Genomic DNA, 14,459 nt, shown 5'->3' with positions numbered 1-14,459 from the left:
TCCCTAACTGTTCCATGTGAAAGAAAATACAGCAATTAAGGGTACTACATAGAGTGTATTTACATCTGCATGAAAAGCAGCTACATGGTTAAAAACGGCTGTGAATAGTGAAAGAATCTAACCACATCCAGAGTTAATATCCTGAATCTGGTCCAATTTTCTTCCATTATATTGAACTAAATTGCATGAATCTGCATACGTATAAATACATACGCCTATGTATATGTGTATGTATATTCAGTAATAAAATAGAATATTACACAGGTATCTGTTGCCTTTGTAGAATGCTGCTGCTGCTACCATGTCAAAAGAAAACATTCTATAAATACTTATTGAATTATGCCATTTAATAATGCGACAAAATAACATTTCTGATATGTTCTTCTAGAACAAGAAATCAAATGTAATATACTAACTTCTCTCTAGAGTAATTTTGTCTCCTACATTATCTGTGTTATATCTTGTATGCTTCTGAAATAACAATGTTATTCATTTTATTATTATTGTGATTTAGGAATAAAAAATAGATGATTACTTAGGAACACCACTGAATTCTATGTGTATCTACCAAACTTTATTTAAAGAGAATGACATGCATTAAAATGTCTTTTAAAAATGAACTTACATGAAAGGCTTCTCAGCATTATAATTTTATTACAAAAAACATTTCCTTAATCTAGATTTTAATCTATAATTGTACTTTATCAGCGGCAAATTTGTCTGGTTTATTCTCCTTATCTAAGTTATTTTAATGCATTTTATTTGTAATTTAACATTATTATTATTTTAATTTCAGTTATGGCTTTCCCCCTATAATATAGCTTTTATCCTAAATGGGAATTATTTTTCAGCTTGAAAAAATTCCCTTTTTGGTTTGTTTCACAAAATACTTATTTATGCCCATATAGAATTAAAATTTAAGCTTCATTTTTGCTTGTTGAAAACAAGTTAATTTAATACTTGATGGATAAACATACACATTGTGTGGTCCAGTTGTCTGCATGGTTTCTTCACTGGGAAATAAAGAAAACAGAATTGTCTAATATTTGTGTATTCAAATATATGTGGGTGGATATGTATATTCCAACAGACATCTTTGAAAATACGGGCTATATGTCAGCTTACCTTTTCTAAGAGTTTTCAAAACCTGAAACACTTAAAGGTATTTATCCTAGGTTAATAAAAAGTTCCACTTTTCCTCTTTCATTTAAAATACTGTGAAAGGACACATATTTCTATGTATACATGTAACCTCAGCAAAATTTATGTGAAGGGATTTAAATGGCACTGAAAAAAACTGAAAGACCTGATCTGCAAAAACATTTAATGTCAGGCATACAAAGGTGCTGCTGAGCCTATCGTCTGAAATACCATTTACAAAAGTGAGTTGAGAGGTAAAGCTCCTTATGACACGAAAGGAAATAGTTAGCACCTAACCATGTATTCACAACAGTCATCTTACGCTTGCCCTTTTCCTCTACTCATGTTCTGCAATTAGCCATGATAGAATCAGGATACTGGTTGAACTGACCTCATGCCCAGGCTAGTATGGATGCTCTTTTATTGCATGGGTAACCAACAATATATAGGCTTTAAAAAGCTGAGATGCAGATACCTACATGAGGTTGGCATTCTTCCTTAGAAGTTATGTGTCTAAAACTAGAAACAGTTTGGAATTAAAGCTGAAAAAGGCCATAGAACGGTTTAGCAGTATTAAGCCTTAACCTGATTTCCTTGTATTGCTCTTAAACCTTGCTCATCAGAAGTGTAAGATGCAAAAAACAAACAAACAAAAAAAACCAAACAAACAAACAAAAAAAAGAGAAATGGAACTTTTCTATTTCTCTATCCTGATCATAGGATTTGTGAATAGTTAATTCATCTCAGAGGTTTCTCCTCCTGCTACCAAGTCAAGACCAAAATTCATCTCAGAGGTTTCTCCTCCTGCTACCATTTTGTCTTGACTTTTAGAAGAGATTACCAAAGACTCTAGTAATTGGATTTCCTACTTTGGATTCAGCCACAGCATAAAATATGATACCAGTAAAGGGAAAATAAGTGATCACAGAGGACCTCAGGTGGCTCTTTTAAGCAGCTTTGAATTGCAAAAGGCTCTTGCCAGAGTTGTTTGCTCATGAGCGTGCTGCAGCTATTGCCTTGGAGACCACAGTCACTGAACCTCACCCTGAGGTTAGCAAAGGGCTCAAACTGAGCTTGAGCGATCAAGTCCTCTGAGTGAAGATACCATAGCTGGAAGTTCAACTGTAGGAATAATACCAAAAATCCAGGTGATTTAGATATAGTGTTTTGCTATATCATGACTGAAGACATGAGTGCTCCAAAGCAATGGTGTATCTCTTAAAGGGAAGCCAGAAAGTAAACAGATCAAGAACTAAAATTAAACACAATCTCCCTCTTTATTAAGTGGCACACAACCATACCGACATGTAGGTAGATTTAACAATCTCTACATGCCTATCTCTTCTGCACTACTCCGGAGCATTACTCAAGCTCAGGGGAATGTTTGTTCATATTGGTAGACTTCCTCAGCCTTCCTGTTGAAGTAAACTTCTCCCTTTTTCCTTCAGGTCTCAGTTCTGTTTGTGTTATCTCTAACATTTCCACCTCATCTGCCCTGTGTTCTTTGAAATCCATGCTTTTTTATTTCCATCCTGTTTGGAGATTTTTCTGTTCTCAGACCTCATTCTCAGTAGGAATCTTCTTGATTCAGTCATCCAATTTTCCCAAGGTATTTCTACTTGAAAATCATTAAATGATTGAATCTATATGAGATATGAGAACCTGTAGACAGGTTTTGCTGGGTTCAACATCTTCACAGAAATGCTTCTACAGTACAGTAATTTTATGACAGTGTCAACCAGCATATAGAGTCAAAATATTCCTCAAGATTCCATTGAGATGTCCTGCAGTTAAGACCCTAGGCCTAGTATTTGCAGTAACAAAAAAAAAGAGTAGTGACACAAAGATTAAGATCTTTGATATGCAATACAAAAAGATATGCAATTCATTTTTAGAGATTGATAATTACTGTCAATAGAATACAGGTTCCTATTAAATATTTTTTCCTCAAGGAGAATTGCCCAAAAGGAAGGATGCTGTATGTGAATACAAAAAATACTGGGAGAGGAGTTTGCTTTAGAATGAGAATAAATGCACAGGAGAGAAGCATGCAGCAAAGAAGAATCTCCTTTGAGTTTGTTGATGAGAGAAGATAGTCTGACTACATGATAAATGAAAATGTATGCCTAGGAATAAAAAGAAAAAAAAAAAAAAATCACTCCCCCCTTTCCCCAAACCCAAGATCACCTAGGTTGGAAGAGACCTTCGAGATCATCTAGTCCAACCATCAACCTAACTCTGACAAAAAAAAAACCACAAACATCACTAAACCATGTCCGCCAGCACCATGTCAACATGGCTTTTGAACACCTCCAGGGATTGTGCCTCAACCACTTCCCTGGGAAGCCCATTCCAACTCTTGGTAACCCTTTCAGTGTAAAAATTTTTCTTAATATCCAACTTGGACCTCCCCTGATGCAACTTGAGGCCATTTCCTCTAGTCCTGTCACTCTGACTTGGGAGAAGAGACCAACCCCTGCCCATCTACAACCTCCTTTCAGGTAGTTGTAGAGAGCAATAAGGCCTCCCCTCAGCCTCCTTTTCTTTAGGCTGAACAACCCCAGCTCCCTTAGCCTCTCCTCATAAGACTTGTGCTCCAGAACCCTCACCAGCTTCGTTGCCCTTTTGTGGACCCACTCCAGCACCTCAATGTCTTTTTTGTGGTAAGGGGCCCAAAACTGGACACAGTACTCGAGGTGGGGCCTCACCCGTGCTGAGTACAGGAGATACCTGAAAGAATCCCAGATACTCAGCAGAAGCCAAACTGAGTGGGATATAACAGTAAGTGCTCACACCCTTTGTTGTTACAGAAGGGTGGCAGAAAGTACCATTTGCGTTTCTACTTCATTTCAGTTAAGTTAGATTCCCTAGGAAGTTTATAAAAGTTGGAGGCATCAAAACACTTAAATTCCTTGTAGGACCCAATCTGTTCTGCATGTCTGTAGCAATTATGTGTCAGTGAATTAGAGGACACAGATACTGAAAATCTTGGGCAGGAATTTGTATGATAAGTTAGAGAAATTGGAAAGGAGTGTCTGTGGCATAGTGCCATTCTAACATTTTATTCCTTTATAGGACTGCCTCTTTCTTTGTAAGCCTGACTGTGCTTCATAATGAACAATAACAAGCAGAAAGCAACAAATCTGTTCTGTTTTTAATAGTACAGCAGATAAAATATTAAACTACAGTGTGGGAGAGTAGTTTTATCATTTTGCTGAAGCAAAATGTTCATTCTTGAGCAACGTCTTCACCAGGCAATAGGGTATTCTGTAGGTCTTTTGTTTCCCTGAAATAAGCATGATTCAGGCACAGCAGAAGCAACAGACTGTTCTCACTGGGTTCTGTGAAGAGTTTAACCATAACTATGAAATTCTGACATGACTCTACAACTCTGGATATTGGTGTCCTTCTCTCATTTTCTTCTCATTTTCTTCTTTTGTTTTCCAGGAGTATAGAACTGATGTCCAAACTTGAAGGATTGAAAGTGTAAAAGCCAAGGACGTCCTGAAGTTGACTCTGGCAAAAGAATAGAAGAGCCACAAGAAAGGGTTTATGAAGGGGAAATCATGCTTGACCAACCTGAAAATGTGACTTCTGAAATGTGGTGACAAGTTTGGTGGGTGAAGAGAAAGCAGTATATATTGTTTACCTCAAATTTAGTAAAGCCTTTGACACCATCTCCCATAATGTCCTCATAGACAAGATAAAAGCAGATTGATGTCAGATAAGTGGACAGTGAGGTGGATTGAAAAATGATTTAAGGGGCTTGCACACAGGGTTGTGATCAATGGCATAAAGTCCAGTTGGAGGTAAGTTACTAGTGGTGTATCCCAGGGCTTGTTACTGCGTCTAACACTGTTCAACAGCTTCATTAATGTATAATGGAGGTGTGTGCACACTCATTAAGTTTGCAACTGGTACAAAGCCAGGAGGAATGGCTGATAAATCAGATGATTGTGATGCTTGTGGTTCAGAGGATCTTGTTCCTGTCATATGGTCTGACCTTATGCCATTAAACAAAGGAACGTGTAAAATCCTGCACCAGTACACACTGGGAGCTCAGCAGCTGGAAAGCAGCTCTGCAGAGAAGGATGTGGGGGTTCCAGTGGACAACAAGCTGACTATGAGCTAGCAATGCATTCCTGAGGCGAAGGAGAGGGTCTTGGACCAGATGATTTCAAGAGATCCCATCTAACCTAAATGATTCTAGATTCTTCAGTTATATAAAGAGAATTACCATCTCAATTTGGCCCACTATGGTCAGGTTGTTAAACAGGCAGAATGAAAATGTCCCCAAAACTCATGTGGGACAGTAAATGACTCAGAAAAGAGAGAAAAACCCCACTCTTCCCTATGTAGATGCAGAGTAAAAATCATCTTGGATAATATGAAACAATCATGAAAAATACAAATGCCAGACTCTCTTGGTTGAGGAATTTCTGGTAGACATAAGGAACTATTATTGTATAAAATGGCACCCTGTCCTGATGTGGATCAATATACAGAATTCACATCTCCCATTCTCAAATAAAATGAAACCAACCAGAACATGTGAAGAAAACTTTAGTATGTTTGATCAGAGGAATGGGTCACTGTTGTTCAACATGAGACTGGTGGTGCTTCTCTTAGTTTTGCAAAGTGAAAGTTAAAGGGAAATGTGACCAAAGAGTACAGATTGGTAGAAGTGAATGGGTAAAACTGGTACAAGTATAAACATAAATGAGTATTGAACTGCTTTGAGGAGAAAAAAAAAAAAAAAACAACCCAAATAGTAATAATAAAAAACAACAACAAAAAAAAACCCCAAAACCCCCAAAACCCCCACCAAAACAACAAAAAAAACCCCAACACCAAACAAGTAAGCAAACAAAACTTTGGGTTAAGATTCCTTACTGGTACATTTTTAGAAGACTCAATCCTTTTGATGATATTTTGATGACCACTGTGAGGTCAGGCTGAGAGAGCTGGGGTTGTTTATCCTAGAAAAGAGAAGGCTCTGGGGAGATCTTATAGCAGTCTTCCAGTGCCTCAAGGGGGCCTATAGGAGAGATGCGGAGGGACTCTTTATCAGGGTCTGGAGTGATAGGATGAAGGGTAATGGTTTTGAACTGAAAGAGGGGAGATTTAGATTAGATCTTGGGAAGAAATTCTTTACTGTGAGGGTGGTGAGGCACTGGAACAGGTTGCCCAGAGAAGTTGTGGATGCCCCATCCCTGGAAGTGTTCAAGGCCAGGCTGGATGGGGCTTTAACCAACCTGCTCTATTGGGGGGTGTCCTTGCCCATGGCAGGGGGGGTTGGAACTCAGTGATCTTTAAAGTCCCTTTCCAACCCAAACCATCTTACGATTCTATGAATCTATGATCCTATGACTCTATGAAATAAACGTTTGAAACAACAGAGACATGAAAAAAAAGTTAAAGTGAATACAAATAAATTTTGAATTTCTACTTGTACCTAACAGAGTCTAATTTCTAATTGAGTCAATTAATGAATTGTTACTCGTATTCTAGTGGGGCAGCACAAGTATTTAAAAAAAAAAAAAAAAGAATAAATCAGTGGAATTGAAAATCAAAGACAGCCTGTGTGGACAGGAGATGAGTTTCCCAACAGCACTTTGACAGTGTTCTTCCTGGACATTAAGTTTCAAAGGCAGCCATAATTACATGTAGCAAAGGATTTCACACATGGTATTTAACTTGAAAATAAAACACTAATTATAGTATATCAGGCTATCTCAGACTTCTGTTTTAAGTGAGAAAATGAAAAAAAAACAACCAACCTGTATCCCTTAGAGCTCTCATTTCTGGTTTTCAACATCTGAAACAGCTCTCTTCAACTCTCTTTTTTCACTGTTAAATATTGCTATTTATTTCACTTATTATTATTTTAATATATATTTAAGACCCTTTGTTTCTTTTTTGCATTATTAGATGTTTTTTTTTTTTCCTATGATTTTTAGGGTAGAATTTCTCAAGCTTTCTTTTTTCTTTTATTTTAAACATTAATCCCAGGATAATTAGCATATCAATTGCACCTGAATATAGAGCTAACAGAATGCGAAGGCATAAAGGAAAACTAGTACTAGTAATATTACTAATAACAGTCTATAAATAGAAGTATAATGTGATGTACCTGAGTCATGTGGTGAACTGATTTTTGGATTGCAATTTCTGATATGTTGTGTAATATAATGTCTCAGGCAAAGCTCCAGAGCTTCATTTCAAGTATCTGTCCCATAAAAGGTTCTTACGTCCTCCATGTGAAACAATCTCTAAACTCCTTCAAAGTAGAAGCTGGGAATTATCAATGGTATTGAATTTGATCAAAGCTACATGGTATGCTTCCTGTTATGCCTGTCAGTCCTGAAGGAACAGATAATATTTTAGGTTATGTTATACAAAGCAGCAAACCTCAGCTTCCTACTGCCCAAGCCAAAGGTTGTTCCTATCGCTGACTCATACAGTTTGTCTCTGTCACTTTGATACTTTCATATCTTTTTCTAAATGAGAAATTAGATTCTATGTTCACCAAACCAGTTGAAAGACTTTTTTATTGCTTATTTGAAGAACTAAAATGCTGCAGTATGAAATGACTCTATAAGCTTCTGAATAGCCTTAGTTAAGAGAACATTTATAAGTTATTAATTCTTATAATCTTTCAAGTGACTCCAAGGACAATGGAAACTATACATAAGAGACTAGAAAAGGAAGAAAACACAATTTAGAACTCAGTAAAAGGGATGCTGATGTATTGAAAGTAGCCTCTTCTCAAGGAGCTAAGTAATACCCTGTCACTGGCCATAAAGAAGAACAAGCTAGAAAAAGATAAGGTTCTGGTTAGTATGGTATGTTGATACGGTATCAGAAAAGTAGTGAGGTTTATTAAGAGGATGTCATATAAAATACTAGTGCCCCCAAAAGAGGCAATTCTGTTGAACCCTCACCCCAATCCTATATAATTTCCATTTCTCTGTGTGCCTGAACTCATTGTCCAAAGATAAGGAAAAAAAAAAAAAAAAGTTTTGTTCAGGAATTATGAAAAATCCTTATGACATCACACAGTAACCTGATTACTTCTGCAAGTCTTTGGTGATCATATTATTATGATAAAGAGACTAAGTACATGGAAAATGATAAGGAATAATTAAGGAAAAAAATCCAAACCAACAAAAACAATCCACAGCAAAAGAGATATCAGGAAATTTAAGTAACTCTGCAGTCTGGTGACAAATTATCAGGGGTTTACGCATTTACAAATTTGGAAATTCGCAAATTTTGCCTTTGCAGAGAACAGTGTCCTTTTTCATTTTTTTTTTAGATCTGACCACACACAAATGAAGGTTAAGAAATTAATTTTCTAACATGTGTTCCAGGTGGATATGACTCTCAGAGAATGCATATAAGCAATGCCAGAGGCTAAGGTTCCAGGACAGAAGTTTGTGACACAAGGTTCCTGGGTTTGAAGCAAAAGAACTATAGAGCCCCATAGTACTCAGGCAAATAAATAGTCAGAAAAAGGCAGATGCAGATGTGTGCGTCTTGGAGAATGGCTGCAGAAACCAAAGCCTGATCCAACATTGCAGAGTGGTCAGAGAAAAAAGATGTCAGAAGATAGACTGGGTCAGATTCTTAAATAAAATATTCAGGCAATGTTTAATTTCTAATAGAAAGTGTTTAGAAAGACACTTTTTTGAAAGTTTTTATAAAATTTCCTCATTTTTTTTTTCTTAGTTAAACTCTGAAAAAAAACACCCCTAGATTAGAACTGAGTATAATTGCCATCAGAGATTTCTCTTCCTTTGTGATATTCAGACTGTACTGAAGTGTACAATGTCAGATCAATATGTTTACTTCTTCCAACTGTAGTATGATATTTGAAAAACTTTTGAAAAAAATAAATATGTTTGTTTGTGTGTGTATGCAAAGATACATATGTAACGACAGAGGGAGATGGAGAAAAAAAAGAAATCACCTTGGACAACAAATACCCTTCAAAACATTATTCTTTACAGGGACATAAGGATAGAGCTGTTTTTAAATGACAATGTGAGCTCAGAGGCCTAACTTGCATATATATAGTGAATAAATCAATCTGTCTTATTCTAGCTTCTGACTATTAAATTAATATCCATGCTGATTAACTCCTGCTAGAAATTCTTTTGCCTTCCTTTGACCAAGTTTTATTTAGGGACATCACAGAAGCAGATAATTTATTGTAATTGATTAAAAAAAAAAATCCATCTGACAATTGGTTTTCTTTTTTCTTGCCAGTTGAGCTGTCTCGTGAACAGGCAAGCCTTACTTTTCTTTTGTGTGTGTGTGTGTGATCTTTAATTTCTAATGCTTACAAAATAAGCTCCTATCAACTAGTATCAGAACTATAACTTCCTCTCCAATTCATCTTTTTCTATTCCTTTCCAAATTCTTGTTGCAGCCATATAAACAAAGCACAGGCTGTTTGATAAATAGGAATTGTCATTGCAAACACTTGAGTATATTCCTAATAGAGTATACAGCTGAACATAGTATGCAATTTTATTTTGGTAAGTATTGTAAAGCAAAGAACATAGAGGTCATCATGGCTCAGTGTAAACTGGTTTTATTTACATATTTTTAACATCCTATCGTGCAAAAAGGAAAGACTTTATGCTCAATTTCTTTGAGTACTAAACTCAGGGAATAAAATCTGTGTATCCTGAAAAAACTAGCCCAAATCATGCTGCTTAGTCATGAATCCACATTAAAGGCAAAGTACAATCAGATTTTTAATGATCATGCAAAAGTCTTTGGAAATACTTTTTTTTTTTTCCAGAAGCTTGCAATGACTGTCCATAGTTTCCATAGGTGATAGACAATCACAGTACAGACCTCAGGACAAAAAACAGATCGAAGGTTTGCATCCAAGGCAGGAGAACGCTTTAACTAACAAAGTCCTTCAACAAGCTTTTAAGCCATGTGCTGCAGAATGCTAAAGTTTTATCCCTTCAGAAATGCAGAGCTGCTGAGGAAGAAATTCAACAGAGACTTTTAGGTAACAGTGCCTCCAACTTCACCCCATTGCTTCCTTATCAAAGGAAAGATAAATTTCACTTGTTTCCATATTTGCTTTTCTGTATCACACTTTAACTGAAAGTCTGAACAGACTTACAAACAGACTTTGATAACAAAACAGAAGGCATTTGTATGAAAGTATAACAGCTCATTATCCGCGCCTTCATGAGGTATCTTGCTGCTGGCCCAGATGGAGCTGATGGCTAAATATAAACAACCTCAGAGTATTAATTAATAAAGTACAAAGCATGCCTTTTAAAAGGGCACGTCTTGTACATCAGATCCAGCTTTCTTTACAATTTAAGATGTCTGGTTGAGTGTATGTAATGGAATACAATATCATCTGACACAGATCTGACCACAACTATTTAAAATTCAGTTAATTACATACATGATGTCAATTTCTTTAATAACAATTAAAAGGAGAAACAGATATTGCCCAATAACAAGAAAGCTTTAATTTGACCTTCCTCCCCTCCATCAGGGAAAACTACCTTTTCTTCAGCTTCAGCAAGACAGACTATTTTCTTCCCAGTACTGTCTGCCTTAGAGCTTTAGCCAGCCCAACGCTCTCTGATACAAGTAGTGAGGAGGGCTGTTTACAGGTGTAGGAGATCAAGGGCTTGCAGTGATGGGCAGCTTAATTATCTCTTGCACAGATTCTCAGGCAAAATTAGTGACTAAGCTCAAGTGATGAAGACACAACCATATCTTCTGCTGTAACTCTTAACTATGATCACAATTATTTGCAACTGAAAAAAACAATCACTAACTTTTGCAAAAGCCACTTGGGTGTAACTTGAGTATTGAGAGTTGTTTGATCATATTCTATGACAAGAACTACAACAAAAAGTAACAGAACATACATACTCTATGTTTTTTTATCTAAAAAGACTCATTCATCTCCCATATAGGAAGATATTTAGCTTTTTTTTATAGATATATAAAAATCTATTCTGATATCTTTCTTCCTCACTAATTTACAGACTACCATTGACTAACAAAGAATTTTATTTCAGCTTTTCTATAGTGTAAGTTTCATAATCTGGCTTCCCCAACAGTAGTTTGGCACAGATGTTATTTCATATGCAAAATGCCTAGAATTACTTTGCCATCTTGATCAGATCAGAACCTTGGATAAGTTTAACAAGACTGTTCTGATTTTTCTGGCATATGCAGACCTCAATCACATATACAGGTACAGAGAGATTTTCAGAACAAAATCTGAAACAATAATAAGACTTTTTCAATAATAAATGCATTTTTAGTGTAGTACCAGGACAAAATCAATGCACTTTAAGAGTAACCTGCTGCTCTCTGGGAACAAGTACTCCAGCAGAGAAAAGTTTTTCAAATGCACATCTGACAAAAATAGGAGTACATTCTCACATTCACATATAGAACCATTATCATCTTTTACAAAACTAAGCACTCAATGAGCACTAATATAATCAGATTTTTTGTTACCTAACGTAACTTGGTTCATGTGCATGGCTTAGACAAATAAAAAGGATAAATCTTTATATTTATAATTATTCATTCTTATATCTGTTGTGGTCAGTATACTGTTTTAAATATCCACAAAACCCCCCCAAACATGTACTTTCATCCTATTTGTATATTATTTCTATGAATATATTAGAGAAATAGTCAGAGTAATAGAGGAGTAGCTCCTATCAAGGATTCTTTTAAGGATATAACTATACTCCTGTTTCTGATGTGAAGACACATATCAATGTTGATCCCAGACAGAGGTGATTGTCTCTGATAGGGTTAAAAATCAATCTCTATCTAAAATATATTTAAAAAAATCTATCCTTTCATCTGACATACATGGTAAATCACAGATATATTGAAAATTTTATCCTACTATATAATAAAATAATAACTCTATAACAAATATTGACATACCCAGGGCTCTATGCCCAGCTTTGAAAAAGCCAGGTGTCCATTCCTGACTATCTTTAATATAGCCAAATATCAGAGTTAAACGTTGAATACTCAGAGTGCCATCCTTATTTCTGACACAGCCCGAGCTCTAGCTTCATCTCTAATAGAGCCAGTGTTCCATAGCAACCATTTGACACTGCCAAAGCTCTGTCCACATCTTTGGCATCACCAGGGCTTCATCAACATCTCTTACATTTCTGGGTTCCATGGCAACAACTCTAAGAGACTGAGCTCTGGCTTCTTCTCCAGTGCTCTGTCCCACTGTCCTTCATAAAAAGTCTGTGTTCATATCAATGAAAAAGCTCGGACTTCATATTTTTCTTTGACATTGCCAACATTCTGTCTATAAAATGATATGGTCAAAGTTTTATTCTCAACCTTGGTATCATAAGGGTTATATGGCAACAGCTGATATAAACAGATGTATGTGCAGGAACACATCCTTGATCCTGAAACATCTGAAGTCTATCCTCATATTCCAGTTCTCTAATGGTAAATACAAATATAGCCAGAGAGCTTTCCACTCCAATAGCATACTTCTGATGCCAATTCCATCTGTGAAGAGCGAGGCTTCATGGTAGAATCTCTTACCTATTAAGTGGTCCATTTTATTTCTTCTACATCCAACTTTTCACGACAAGTACTAATCATAGGAGCAAATTACTCAGCTCTTAATTTTCCACAGTGAAACCAAATTTCCAGTTATTCATAATTTGCGAAAGAATAAGCTATTTTTATTCACAAGTTGTTTTCAAGTTTGGCTCATGTTGTTTTTGAAGAGTCACTGCTGTAATAGGTCTACATTCTTTAAAAAGATTAGAGGACACATTTGTTTTGTCCTCATATTTGTTAATACAAACTTCACAAATTGAAGAATTTAATTATGTTACTTAATATTTAACCATAGTGTCACTTTTTACTGCACCAATATAGTGGATAAGCAGGAAGACTCATTGCTTTACTAGAACAAGGTAAAAATTGAAGAAGATTAATAAAAACATGTTCAGGAAAAAAGCAGAGTACCACAAATAAGCAGAATACAGGATGGATGATCCGAGGGTAGGAGCAAAATAGAAAGGAAAAAGGGAAGGGTTAGAACAGAATTGGAAAAAATGCAAATGTACAGTGCCTAGACACTGTGTCAGAGACACTGAAGGTAAAACAGGGACACTGAAGGTCAAAGGGACAGGACAGGCTGTTGGAGAAAAAAAGCCCTACCTATTCTTTGTGGACCTGAAGCCGAGAGTCCTAACTTAATCTTAGATACCCAGGAAATAGTTATAGAACTTGCTTGCAGTACTCTTTAGGCAGCAGAATGTGTATGAGACCCAGAAACCAGCCAGTATTTCTAGGTCGAATATATACTAAATGGTTTGTTCTTGTTCCAGGGGTAGAGGTCTGTGCCGTGGTGCTAGACATACCACTCCTTTACAGTGATGAAACTAGCAGCAATTCAGTTCTACCTGGTTTCACCCTGCTCCCCTCCTTTATTTCAAAATAACATGTTTAAAATATGTAATAACACAATATGTTCATAAATTGAGATCTAAAAAGAATAGGGAATTACTAACAATCCCAATTTAGGTGGGATTCAGGTATCCCTAACTTCAGACATTCACAATGGAAGTGTCTACATGTAAGTTAAATCTATAAGCATCCACTATGTCCAGTAGGGGCCTAGATAATACAATTGATGGAGTCTAGAGAGGACATGGGGGTGTCTATGTTAGGGTAAAGTGAACAGTTCCCAGACTCCAGTGAATGTATTGACTAGCTCTCCAGTGACACAAGTGGTTGTCTTGGCATGCAGGTCACATGCAGATACCTAAATATAGGCCAGCTAAATCCCATACCACATTGCATACTATTTTTGGTAGGATATAACTTAATACACAGAACAATCGCCTAAGGGCATTTATCAGTGATGCATGCTGAAGAAGACTTCTTAGTAGGGCAGAAATTATTTTAACACTTCAAACAATTACTTTTTAACACTAGGTATAGAGATACTGAGACGCATTTTTTTTTTTTTTAATGTGGTCCCTATCTTCAATGTTTTAAGAATCTGCTGTTGTTGATTCAGCGTGGTAGGCTAGAGTTTTACCTCCAACTTATCTAGCATCCCAGTCATATCAAGGCTTCAGAGAAAACAATAATTTCCCAATTGTTTCCTACAAACCTTAGGCTTAGAAAATCTATGGCACTTGTTATCAAGGTTGATACTAAAGCAAAGTTTCCATGAGACCTGTTTTTATCACAATTATAAATCCTGTATTTGTTGAGGCCTGACTCATGAGATGTAAACATTTGACACTGAG

This window comes from Calidris pugnax, unplaced genomic scaffold (genome assembly GCF_001431845.1).
Source record: "Calidris pugnax isolate Ruff unplaced genomic scaffold, ASM143184v1 scaffold20, whole genome shotgun sequence".
NCBI lineage: Eukaryota > Metazoa > Chordata > Aves > Charadriiformes > Scolopacidae > Calidris > Calidris pugnax.
Note: the sequence above shows the minus strand (reverse complement) of the source record.